Source organism: Lagenorhynchus albirostris, chromosome 16 (genome assembly GCF_949774975.1).
Source record: "Lagenorhynchus albirostris chromosome 16, mLagAlb1.1, whole genome shotgun sequence".
Classification (NCBI taxonomy): domain Eukaryota; kingdom Metazoa; phylum Chordata; class Mammalia; order Artiodactyla; family Delphinidae; genus Lagenorhynchus; species Lagenorhynchus albirostris.
In genome coordinates, this window is record NC_083110.1 from 83,802,580 (window position 1) to 83,813,329 (window position 10,750).

Here is a 10,750-nt window from a genome sequence, read left to right on the forward strand (position 1 = left end):
CGCCCCAGAACTCGCCGCCCCCTTCCCCGAGGCCAGCTTGGGGCCAGGGGCACGGACGGGGCCAGTGAGTAGTGAGGCGCTGGCGGCACAGGGGACTCGGACAGGGTGACTGTCCCTAGGCTAGCCCGTGCGGCCTGGGCTTCTCAGTCCGCAGGAACCCTGCGCCCTCCTGGCCACCACGGGGTGGAGCCAGGCAGCAGCACAGCGGAGCCCGAAGCGGTCGGGGACCCACAGCAGAGCACGGTGGCTCGCCTGTCCTTCTTGCTCGGTTCCTCGTGGGAGCCAGACGTGGAGTCACCCATGTCCTGAGCCAGCAGACCCCCTTCCTGTCACCCGGATCTGGAGACGGCTCCTGTGGGACCAGAGTGAAACCCAGCAGGGGGTCCGGGCAGGGGCTGGGGGCGGAGCCCGAGGGGCCCTCTCTGGCCAGCCCCTCCCCACCCTGTCTGGCTAGTTGCCCGCCCACATTCCTACCGAGCAGGACAGCAGGCTGCAGCAGACACCCTGTCCAAGCCCACCCTGTTGCTGGGAGTAGTGATGTGGACCCCTGCCTGAGCCCCTCGGTGTGCACACCTGTCACCTCTGGCACTGCAGACCCTCGGGGGCAAGTTGGACAGAGGAGGTAGCTCGGCACTCCACAGGACAGGCTCCCAGCCGGGGTGCTGGGTGGGAAGGGGCCGTCCTCGCCTTCCGGCAGCCCAGGCCAGCCGGGTGGGGGGGGGAGATGAAAGGCTGTAACAGGTCCTCAGTTACCACCTCTCCCTTCACCGGGGACACAGACCCGCCCCTCCCCCAGACATCTTGAAGCCGGGGGAGGTGTGAATGGCCTCCTTTGTGCCTCTGAATTGAAGGCAATTAGGTGCTACTTATCTGTGGGGGGCATTTGGGTCCTCTTTGCAAACCCACCTCCCACCCACCCCGCTCCTCCTGAGCTTATAAGTGCAGCCCAGCCCTGCCAAGACTGAGGCGGACCCTGTGCCCCTCCTGGCCCTCCTGCGCGGCCGGGGCACCCCGGTCCCAGCCCCCACCGTCTGTCCAGAGGCGGATCCTGAGTGTGGCCGCACCACCCAACAAAGCCTCCCTCCTCCGCCTTTCCTGGTGCCTGCGAGCCAGCCTCCAGCTTTGGCTCAGGGGACCGGGTCTCCCAGAGAAGCTGTGCGGGGCCAGCGCACACCGCCAGGCCCGCCAAAGTCTCCCAGGGGAGCCTGTCTGTCCCAGCCCAGGTGTGCAGCAGAGGGGACCACCCCCAGACCGTGGGCAAGGAGGAGGTGAAGTCCTCAGGAGTGTGCGCCAGGGCCGCCCACACCTGGTAGGTGTGGGGATTGGGGGGCCTCCCTTCCCAGGCTGGGAAGGGAGCCGGGGAGGTTTCTGGAGCAGGGTCACACATCTGTGTACTCCGGCCACAGATGGGGCATTGTTTGCAGGGCTGGGGCTTGCGGGTTGTGCCGGACCCCTCCAGCCGGTGAACCCTTCTCGGAAGCAGAAACCACAGTGGCGGTCTTCCCTGCTCAGACCCCTTGGAACTTCTCTTCCCCCCCCCCCGCCCTGGAGGGGCTGCCCCCACCCTCTCTGAGCCAGGATGCCCACCTTACACTCGGTACACATGGCCTTCAAGCTCTGAGTCCTTGGGGCCCACTTCTGCAAGAGGGTCACAGGTGAGCGCGTCTTGCAGGTCACGAAACCGCTCAGTTCGGAGGGCCCACCACGGCTCCTCCTGCGAAGCCGGGTGCCTTCGTTCGGCATCCGGACTGCGGCCTGTTCGCCGGCCACCTGGAGTCCTGCAGGGCTGCTTAGGGACAGCACGGCCCGGAGCCCACCGTGCTTCTGTCGTTGTGGGCTTCCCGTGGTTTCCAGACTTGACGGAACGCTTTGTCGTTGGCGGAGGGGGCTTTCTTCGTCTTTTAGTCTTTGTGACTTAATCACTGCTCTTAGGTGTCAAGTCCTACGTGGCCAAAAGTGGGGCTGGTATTATCTGTAAGTTTGCATTTTTTAAAAAGTTTTAATAATGACCATGGACACATCTTCACCTCATGGGGGTTCTTAGTGCTGCCCTATCTCATAATTAGAAATCAGAGAACAGACGTGCAGGAGACAGAGCCTGGGTACACGGGGAGTCCACGGGAGGGCTTCCCCAGACCGCAGGCCTTTGCCGAGGGTGGGCTCCGCCAGCCCCCATTGCACCCCCCGCCCCGTGAGTCAGAGTTCCTTGTCTGCGGGTGAAAGAAACTGGTTTCTGGAAGGGAGCATTGGGCAGCGGTGAGGGGCCGGTGTCAGGATTGCTGTCCACTCTATCGTCCTCTTCGACATCCACGCCTCTGGACCCCCTCCACACTCGAGCTGAAGGCGAGGAGGGGTGTCGCCTTGGCCCAGCGGGAGGCTGGAGGGCCGGCTGCTCTCCTGAGGCCCCGCCGCCGGCACCGTCTGCGGTCACAGCTGGTGGCACCTCCCGGGGTGGGGGGCCCTGTCCCCCCCAGGCAGCACTTTCAGCCACACGGACTGGGTGCCCTCCCGTCCTCCCTCAGGGCTGAGCCAGGAGGCAGAGGGCGCTCGGACTCCCCGTGTGCGCACAGCCTCCACAGCGGAGCAGGTCAGCGCCCTGGTGTGCTCCTTCCGGCACCGCCGCTACCGGGGCCCACTGCTGGCCCGGGAGATGCAGCTCTCCGAAGTGCAGGTGAGGGGGGTGGCCCGTCGTTGCCCTGCTCACCCGGTTTTAGAATCGCCGCGTGAAACACAAACACCATCTGCAGGACTCACAGCTGAGCGCGCCCTTCCCCACAGCACTCCGTGCGCACCTGGCGCTCTGACCCCCCCACCCTCTGCCCTGGGCTGTGTGCGGCCTGCAACTGCTGTGCCCATGGGCATCCTTGCCTGGGCCCCCAGCTCTGGCCCAGCTTCTGGGGTCCCTGCCGAGTGGAACCAGCCTCCCTGGCTTCCGCGTGGGCCTCGTGTGGCAGGCAGCCCCCCAGACGCCGGGAGCCCGGTGCACACGCTGAGCCCAGCTTTGCCCTGGGGAGCCTGGCACGTGTGCGCCCTGCCGGAGACCCGGGATGTCTTTTAAGGATGTGTGGCTGCCCAGAAGCCCGCAGCTGAGGCCTGTCAGACACTGGGCCTCCGTGCAGAGCTGTGTCTGGCATCTACCTGCAGAGACGCGGTGATCCCCTGTGTGGGCCTGAGACCGGTGGCACCTGGAACCTTCCGGCCTTAGGACTGTGGAGGGTTTACAGTTGAAGGCATTTCAGAGCCACTTCATACCTGAAAGTTGCCAAAGGGTTGGTCTAGGAAGTGATGGGTCAACAAACAGTCAAAGGCCAAAGTGGACTGTGTTGCGCCGGGCTCTTACGCCCTCACACACGGGGGTAACGTTACCCTTCGTTGAGGGTAACTTATTCAATAGAAGGTTTCCAGTTAGGGTAAATGAAGTCGAATTCTTATGCTATGTGCTTCCAGACTTTGTGCATGAAAATGGAAACCGGCAGGATTGGGAGGAAGTGAACGTGATTCTCACCTTTTGGCGTTTGAATTCCACGTTAACCACGACCCCAAAGCTGGAAACAGGAAAGGAACTGACGGTGAGCGCGTGTGAGCCAGGGGCTGCCCCCTGCGCTGCCCTGCGCCTCCCTTTGCTGAGGAAGGACCCACGCAGCGTCTGGCCTGCGCCCCCCGAGCTGTCCTCTGTCCTCGCCTGCAGGGCTGTGCCCTGCAGCAGGAGAGGGCCCCTCCCTGCCCGAGGCGCGCCTGGAAGCCGCCTCACCACTGGAGGAAAGAGCCGGGGGTGCAAACTTTCCGGAGGGTTCTGACACGGCACTCAAAGGGTGTCTGTGCCGCATGGGTGACAGTGGGCGAGCCGGGGCGTGGGGGTGATGCCCGGATACCGCAGTGAAGGGCCAGTTCAGAGAGGGCCTGGGTATTCAGTACAGGATCACTTCGTATTCATTACAGGAGTGCTTTGGGGGAGAGTAGGAGGGATTGAGGAAGAGGCAGGTGATCGGGGAAGGGCAGCGGGGCACAGCTGGGTGGGTGAGGGTGCGCCCTGGGGCCTGCCAGGCAGGAAGGCAACGAGGGGCAGGTACCCTGAGACCTCCTGCTCGCTGTGGAGGGTGGGTTCCGAGCAGAAAGCCGCCGTGCGAGAAGCAGAAGCCTGGGTGTCGGAGAATAGAGCCGGGCCAGTGTGGGGGCGGCTGCCGAAGGCCGCTTGGAGCCTTTGGGATTTGGCCGAGTTCCGCAGCAGCGCGGTGTGGGCCCTGGTACCGCACTGCGGTTGTGGCTTTCTTTCCAGAGGTGGGCCTTTTACAGCTGTGTGGAGCTGCTTGTTCAGGGTTTCCTGTGGGTCGGGATTCGCTTAAACAGGTACAGGTCCGTGTGGTTTCAGCTGTTCTAACCTTTGGTTCAGAAGAGCCTAAGCCTCTGCCTGGATTCTCTCTCGACCGTAAAATCTTAGCCAGAGTCTAGCTTGTCTCGTTCCTTCCAAGCTACCCAGTGGTTCAGGGGAAGCTGAGCGATCCTCAACGTCTGTGTCCCGTGATGTGTGTGTGTGCGCCTCTGTGTGTGTGCCTCTGTTTGTGTGTCCCGTGATGTGTGTGTGTCTCTGTGTCTGCGTATGTCCCTGTGTCTGTGTGTCTTTTGCCTGAGTGCTGTCGCCTCCGCTCCCAGGGCTTTGGGTGTCACTTGTCTGCAACCTCCACCCACTTCTGGGCAGCGGTGCCCCCTTACCTGGTGCTCTCTAACCCACGGTTGTCATGACCGGCAGTGACTGGTGGGACCAGGCTTCCCAAGCCCTGCTTCCGTCCTGCTGCTCAGACAGGCGCGTTAGAGCCTCACCCGCTGGCAGGGACTGGGCAGAACAGTCTAAATCCCAGTTTAGGGAAACGGGGACTTTGCAGTGGACACTGGCGGGGGCAGCCGGCCTTGAGCAGGAACCGGGTGGAAACGGGAGAGCCCACGGCTCTGCCAGGTCCACCTCCTCTGGTTTGGGAGCCAGACCTGGTGACAGTCTGCAGGGCCTCATGCCTGAAACTTACATACAGAAGGTGCCAAACCCACACGATAAGGTACATAGAGCGGAACCAGCTGGCGGGGTCCACGGGCTGTCTGTCTTGCTCTAAACTTTTCTGTCTGCGGTTGTCATAGGAGGTGCTGGGCGGGGCTGCTTGGGTGTCGGCCCCTCCCCTTCCTAGGGCCAGGCACATCCCTCCGCCCTCCCCCACCCAGTTCTGAGCCACCCAGTTCTTGGCGCCCAGGCAGTGACGCCTGCTTGTGGGTCAAGAATGGGTCCTCTCAGCCAGGCCACCCGCACAGGCCCCATAGCAGAGGGGCTTGCAGAACAGACGCGGCACTGCCAAGCCCCCTTAAGGGTGTGGGAGCATCTCCCCCCCATGACCGCACAGATTCTCGGTCCTCCTCCCGCTTCAGTGGCCCCTGGTGGCAGAGGACCTGCCACATCCGAGACCATTGCTGTCCAGGGGTCAGGACCACCCGGGGCCGCACGGCGGGGCGGCAGGACCAGCCAGGCCTCTGCAGCTGGAGGGCTCCGTGTTGCCCCCTTCCCAGGCCGGTAAGATCCTCATTCCCAGCTGTGGTGGTGATTGCAAGAGACAAGGGGACAGGTGGAGGCAAACCCCTCCCCAGGGAAGCCATGCTAAGCTTTGTGGGGTAGGATCATTCACCCAGTGCCTCTGTGAGCCCCACCCCACCATTTACGGGGCAGGGGCCCCTGCGACTGGTGGCCTGTAGGGGCGTCACCTGGCTTTTCCGAGGGCTGCCTGGCCCCAGGCTGTTCTCTGTGCTCCCCAGCTGAACCAGAGCTGATACAGGACACACTGGCCTGCTCTGCTCGACCTCCTGGTGGGGACTCCTGGCCCATCTCCCTGCCGAGGGAGCCGCCCACAAGGGACCCCACCCTGCGGCTGGGGCAAGTCAGGGCCCAAGGGGAGGGTATGCGCGGCCAGCTGCAGTGACTCTGAAGGGTTTCCCTCCCTGGGCCCAGGAGCCATACCCTGCAGCTGCTGACAGGAGGATGATGGTAGAGAGCAAGGCAGAGCCACTGGCTGCCTGGATCCAGCCGTGCCTGCAACCCACCTCTTTCCCCATCACAGGAAACAGGTGTCTGGATCCGGCCACTGTTCCTCGTGCACTCAGGGTATTGTATATACCTGCTTCCCTTCGATACTCTCAGTGGTCCAGGGGGAGCCTCACCAGCAGAGCCAGCCCCCAGCCCCCTGGTGACGATGGGCCAGATGGAGAGTGGCACTGTGGGGGCAGGGAGCTCCGTTCGCTGGGCTGATCAGCCGATAAGATAAGCCTGAGCTTCACTGTTGAAGCTCTCAGTTCACTGGGCTCCCTCTGTCCCTTTTCCTGCCGCAGGATGTTAAGGCCAACAGGCTCCAGAGCCAGGGAGTTCCCACCTGGACTAGCGAGCTGGCGCCCCAGGCAGTGCTGGGGGGCAGGCTGTGCACACTCCATCCCTGGGAGTCCTGGCCCGCCCACCTGGCGCCGCCAGGCCCGGGGAGTGTCCTGCCCCCGTGACCCTGGTTATCAGAAAGCCCCCCACCCCACTGCCCCCCCACCAGCTGATGTGTCTGGGAGTCGTTTCATTCCCTCATGTTGACGTATTTTTTTATCAGGTTCCCTCAAGACCACTCATTCTTACTGATGTGCCCCCCCTGCCCCCACCAGCATGGACGAGAAGAAACACGACGGAGGGAGCTTTGCTTTCAGCGCTTCAACGGTCAAAGCTTTTCCACACTGAACTTTACAAGAAGTCACCTTTATTGACATTTCCGACGGGAAAATACACTCACACTCGTTACAAGTGTGATGAAGGTGGAGACAGCATCCCTGCGGCAGCCCCCGCTGACGCCCTCCCCCCGCCCCGCTTCTCTGCACATCCGAGCCCCCTTGTCCCAGACCCAGACCCCGCAGTGGTCCCAAACGGGCTGCCCCCGCTCCTGTTCCGGCACCTTCTATAACTTTTCAGGGCAGCCCCAGTGACAGTCACCGTGGAGCAGGGGCCTGCTCAGCCCCTCTCCCACGCGGCTGCAGGGGCAGGGCCTGGACCACGCCGTCCGCAGCTCTAGGGCACGCACAGAAGTGAAGATTACCCGATCTTCTTGTCCTAGGACGGGCGACCCCTCCCTCTCCCTGCCCCCACCGCCCCCCATACATCCTCCTGATGGAGGAGGGCAAGGACCCCCTGGCCCCGTCATCCGGAGCCATCCCCGATCCAGCGTGCAGGACGTGGAAGCAGGTCCAGAGGCAGGTGCGTGGTGGGGAATGGGCTCTGCAGCGCGGCAGGACCTCGGCGCCCCATTTTCCCATGCCCTACACCTCTTTAGGCCAGACCCTCAAAGAAGTATATGCATAGGAAAAAGGAACAGCGAGCAGCGTGGCCGGCACGGGCGCGGGTCCAGGAGGGTCCGACCTGGGTCAGGTGAGGCGCGGGGACGAGCTGCGGGCTCGGCTGGGCGGCTGCAGGCGTCCTGTGGGTGCGAGTGAGCGGGATGGGCTGGTGGGCTGAGGCGGAGGCAGGGAGGCCGGCTGGGCCTTACCTGGTCAGCCTCGGGTCCGCGGTCTCTGCGGGCGAGCGGGGCTGGGAGCGAGGAGGAGAGCCGCTTGCTGATTGCGGGCTCTGCCGCTGCGGCCGCCGGGCGCCCCTTTATGCGAGGCGGAGACCTTGGCGGGCAGCACCCGGAGCAGCGGCCATCACGTGCGGTCACGGGCTGCTCTGTGCCAAGGACCCCGCCCGCCCCCGCACCTGCGAGATTGGGGCACAAAGACCCGCTCTGAGCAGAGCGCCCAGCCTCGGCATGCGGGCGGTGAGGCCCACGGAGCCGGGGGCTGCTGGCCAGGACCTGGGACCGGGCCAGCCCTGGCCGGCAGCCTCCTCCGGACCTTATCTCCCCACGAGCCTCTGCTTGCGTCACGGCCCAGAACACACAGGGGAGAGAGAGCTTCCAGGGAGGTGGCACCTCTCCCCTCCCCTCCCGGCCTCCCAGCCTCCTGCCCTGGCCACGGAGCCCCAGGACCCCTGCCTCAGGAGGCCGCCTGGGACTGGGGCTGCCCGGAGTCCAGAGGATCCGGTGGGGGAGCTCTGCCTGGCCGCACACCTGCCCGCCGTGTGCTCAGCTCTGCCCCAGGGCCCCAGGCTGTCTGGAAAAGGGCAGGGGCTCTGCAGTCTTGGGGGGACACTGTAGGGACAGGCGAGGGAGCGGCACCCAGGGGACAGCTGACTGAAGATCCAGGGCTTCTCACCCAGAGACACACACAGGTGCGCCACCCCTTTCCCAGGCCCAGGGGCCCCAGGAGGGCAGCTCAGCCTCCCACTGTGTGTGGGCGCGGGCGCAGTCAGTACCCGCGGCGGGGGGCAGCTGGCTCCACACGGGCAAGTGTCCCCACTCTGCTCACGAACATTCCTGACCTGCGGGGAACAGCAGAAGTGGTGGCCTGAGTCTGAAACTGACTGGCCATCACGTCCCCCACCTATCCCCTGGGTCCCAGGGGCCCCTCCTTTGCAGCACCCAGCCTCTACTCCCCCTCCGCCCCTGGGGTGGTCCGCGCCTCCTGGACCAGGGACAGTCCCCCTCCCTGCCTAAGGGTCCAGACAGGACCCCCCTGCCCTCACTTTGCCCTGAGACCAGCTCTGGTGTGTGTGTCTGCATGCATGTGTGGGGTGTCTGCATGCATGTGTGGGGTGTCTGCATGCATGTGTGGGGTGTCTGCATGCATGTGTGGTGTGTGTGTCTGCATGCATGTGTGGTGTGTGTCTGCATGCATGTGTGGTGTGTGTCTGCATGCATGTGTGGTGTGTGTCTGCATGCATGTGTGGTGTGTGTCTGCATGCATGTGGTGTGTGCATCTGCATGCATGTGTGGTGTGTGTCTGCATGCATGTGTGGTGTGTGCGTCTGCATGCATGTGTGGGGTGTGCGTCTGCATGCATGTGTGGTGTGTGTGTCTGCATGCATGTGGTGTGTGTCTGCATGCATGTGTGGTGTGTGCATGCATGTGTGGTGTGTGTGTCTGCATGCATGTGTGGTGTGTGCGTCTGCATGCATGTGTGGTGTGTGTCTGCATGCATGTGTGGTGTGTGTCTGCATGCATGTGTGGTGTGTGTCTGCATGCATGTGTGGTGTGTGTCTGCATGCATGTGTGGTGTGCGTCTGCATGCATGTGGTGTGTGCGTCTGCATGCATGTGTGGTGTGTGTCTGCATGCATGTGTGGTGTGTGCGTCTGCATGCATGTGTGGGGTGTGCGTCTGCATGCATGTGTGGTGTGTGTGTCTGCATGCATGTGTGGTGTGTGTCTGCATGCATGTGTGGTGTGTGCATGCATGTGTGGTGTGTGTGTCTGCATGCATGTGTGGTGTGTGCGTCTGCATGCATGTGTGGTGTGTGTCTGCATGCATGTGTGGTGTGTGTCTGCATGCATGTGTGGTGTGTGCGTCTGCATGCATGTGTGGGGTGTGCGTCTGCATGCATGTGTGGGGTGTGCGTCTGCATGCATGTGTGGTGTGTGTGTCTGCATGCATGTGTGGTGCGTCTGCATGCATGTGTGGGGTGTGCGTCTGCATGCATGTGTGGGGTGTGCGTCTGCATGCATGTGTGGTGTGTGTGTCTGCATGCATGTGTGGTGTGTCTGCAGCAGCCCCTCGGGCTCTCAGCCGACCAGCGGAGCCTCGGGACTGTGGCGCCAGACCCCAGCTGAGGGGCTCCTGGGTGGCACAGGCAGGCGGAGGGCACAGGTGGGCGTGTGAGGGAAGCCAGGTGGGAGAGCAGCCACCCACGCCCGTGGACGTGCCAGTCCCTCCTGACACCTGCCCACCGTGGCCTGGACCCGTCCTGGCCGAGCAGTGTGGCTGAGAATCTGCAGACCCTGGGCTGCGTGGAAGCGGCGGGTACCGCTGCTGGGAGACTGTCCGCAGTCCAGGGCCTCTGGGGGCCGTGCAGCCTGCCAGTGGGCGCAGGGTCAGAAGACGCCAGTGAGCAGTTGCTCACGGCTCTCCTGGGCGGGCGGGAGGGGCCGGGCCGACCTCTGGGCTGTATGGGGCCACAAAGTGGGTGTCAGACCCCGACCTCTGCTGGGCAGGGGAGGGGCCCTTGGTAGAGGAAGACCCCCCCTCCCCCCCACTCCGGGAGCTCAGAGGCCCGATGGGGGCCGTCTGCTGAGTCTCAGGCTGATGGGTGAAGCCCCACCTCGAGTGGTGGCTCTGGGACCATCTGCTCAGGCCCCTGTTCTCTGGAGAACCACTTGGGGTCCTGCTCCCCCACCCCGGGGCCTCCTCCGTCCGGAGCCTCCATCGCCCTTGACCCTCCCCCCTTGAAGCTGCCGCCCTCGGCTCTTGGGAAACACTTGCACCCTTGACCTTGGGCTCCTCAGGTGGGTGGGCGATGGGCCTGCAGGAGAGGAGGTGAGAGGCAGATTGATAGAGACAGAGACAGGGAGTTGGAGGAGGGATGGGTGCGGGAGGCCCTGCTGCTCTGAAGCACCTCGGAGGCCTTCCCTTGTCTTAATCTTACGGTCCTGATTATAAAATCAGTGCCTGCTAATTACAAACCATTGTTTGCATCCACAAAGGCAAAGAGAAGCGGGGCGGGGACAGCAGCCTGAGTCTTGTGGCCCCTGCCCAGCGTCTCCGGTGTGTGGACCCCGAGCCGTCTGCCGCTGTGCCCCTGGCCCTGCTCCCGTCACCCCCTTAGGCCCCTACTTCCACTTTCTCTCCGGCAGTGGGGGTAGCTGCTCCTCTACCAGCGGGAGC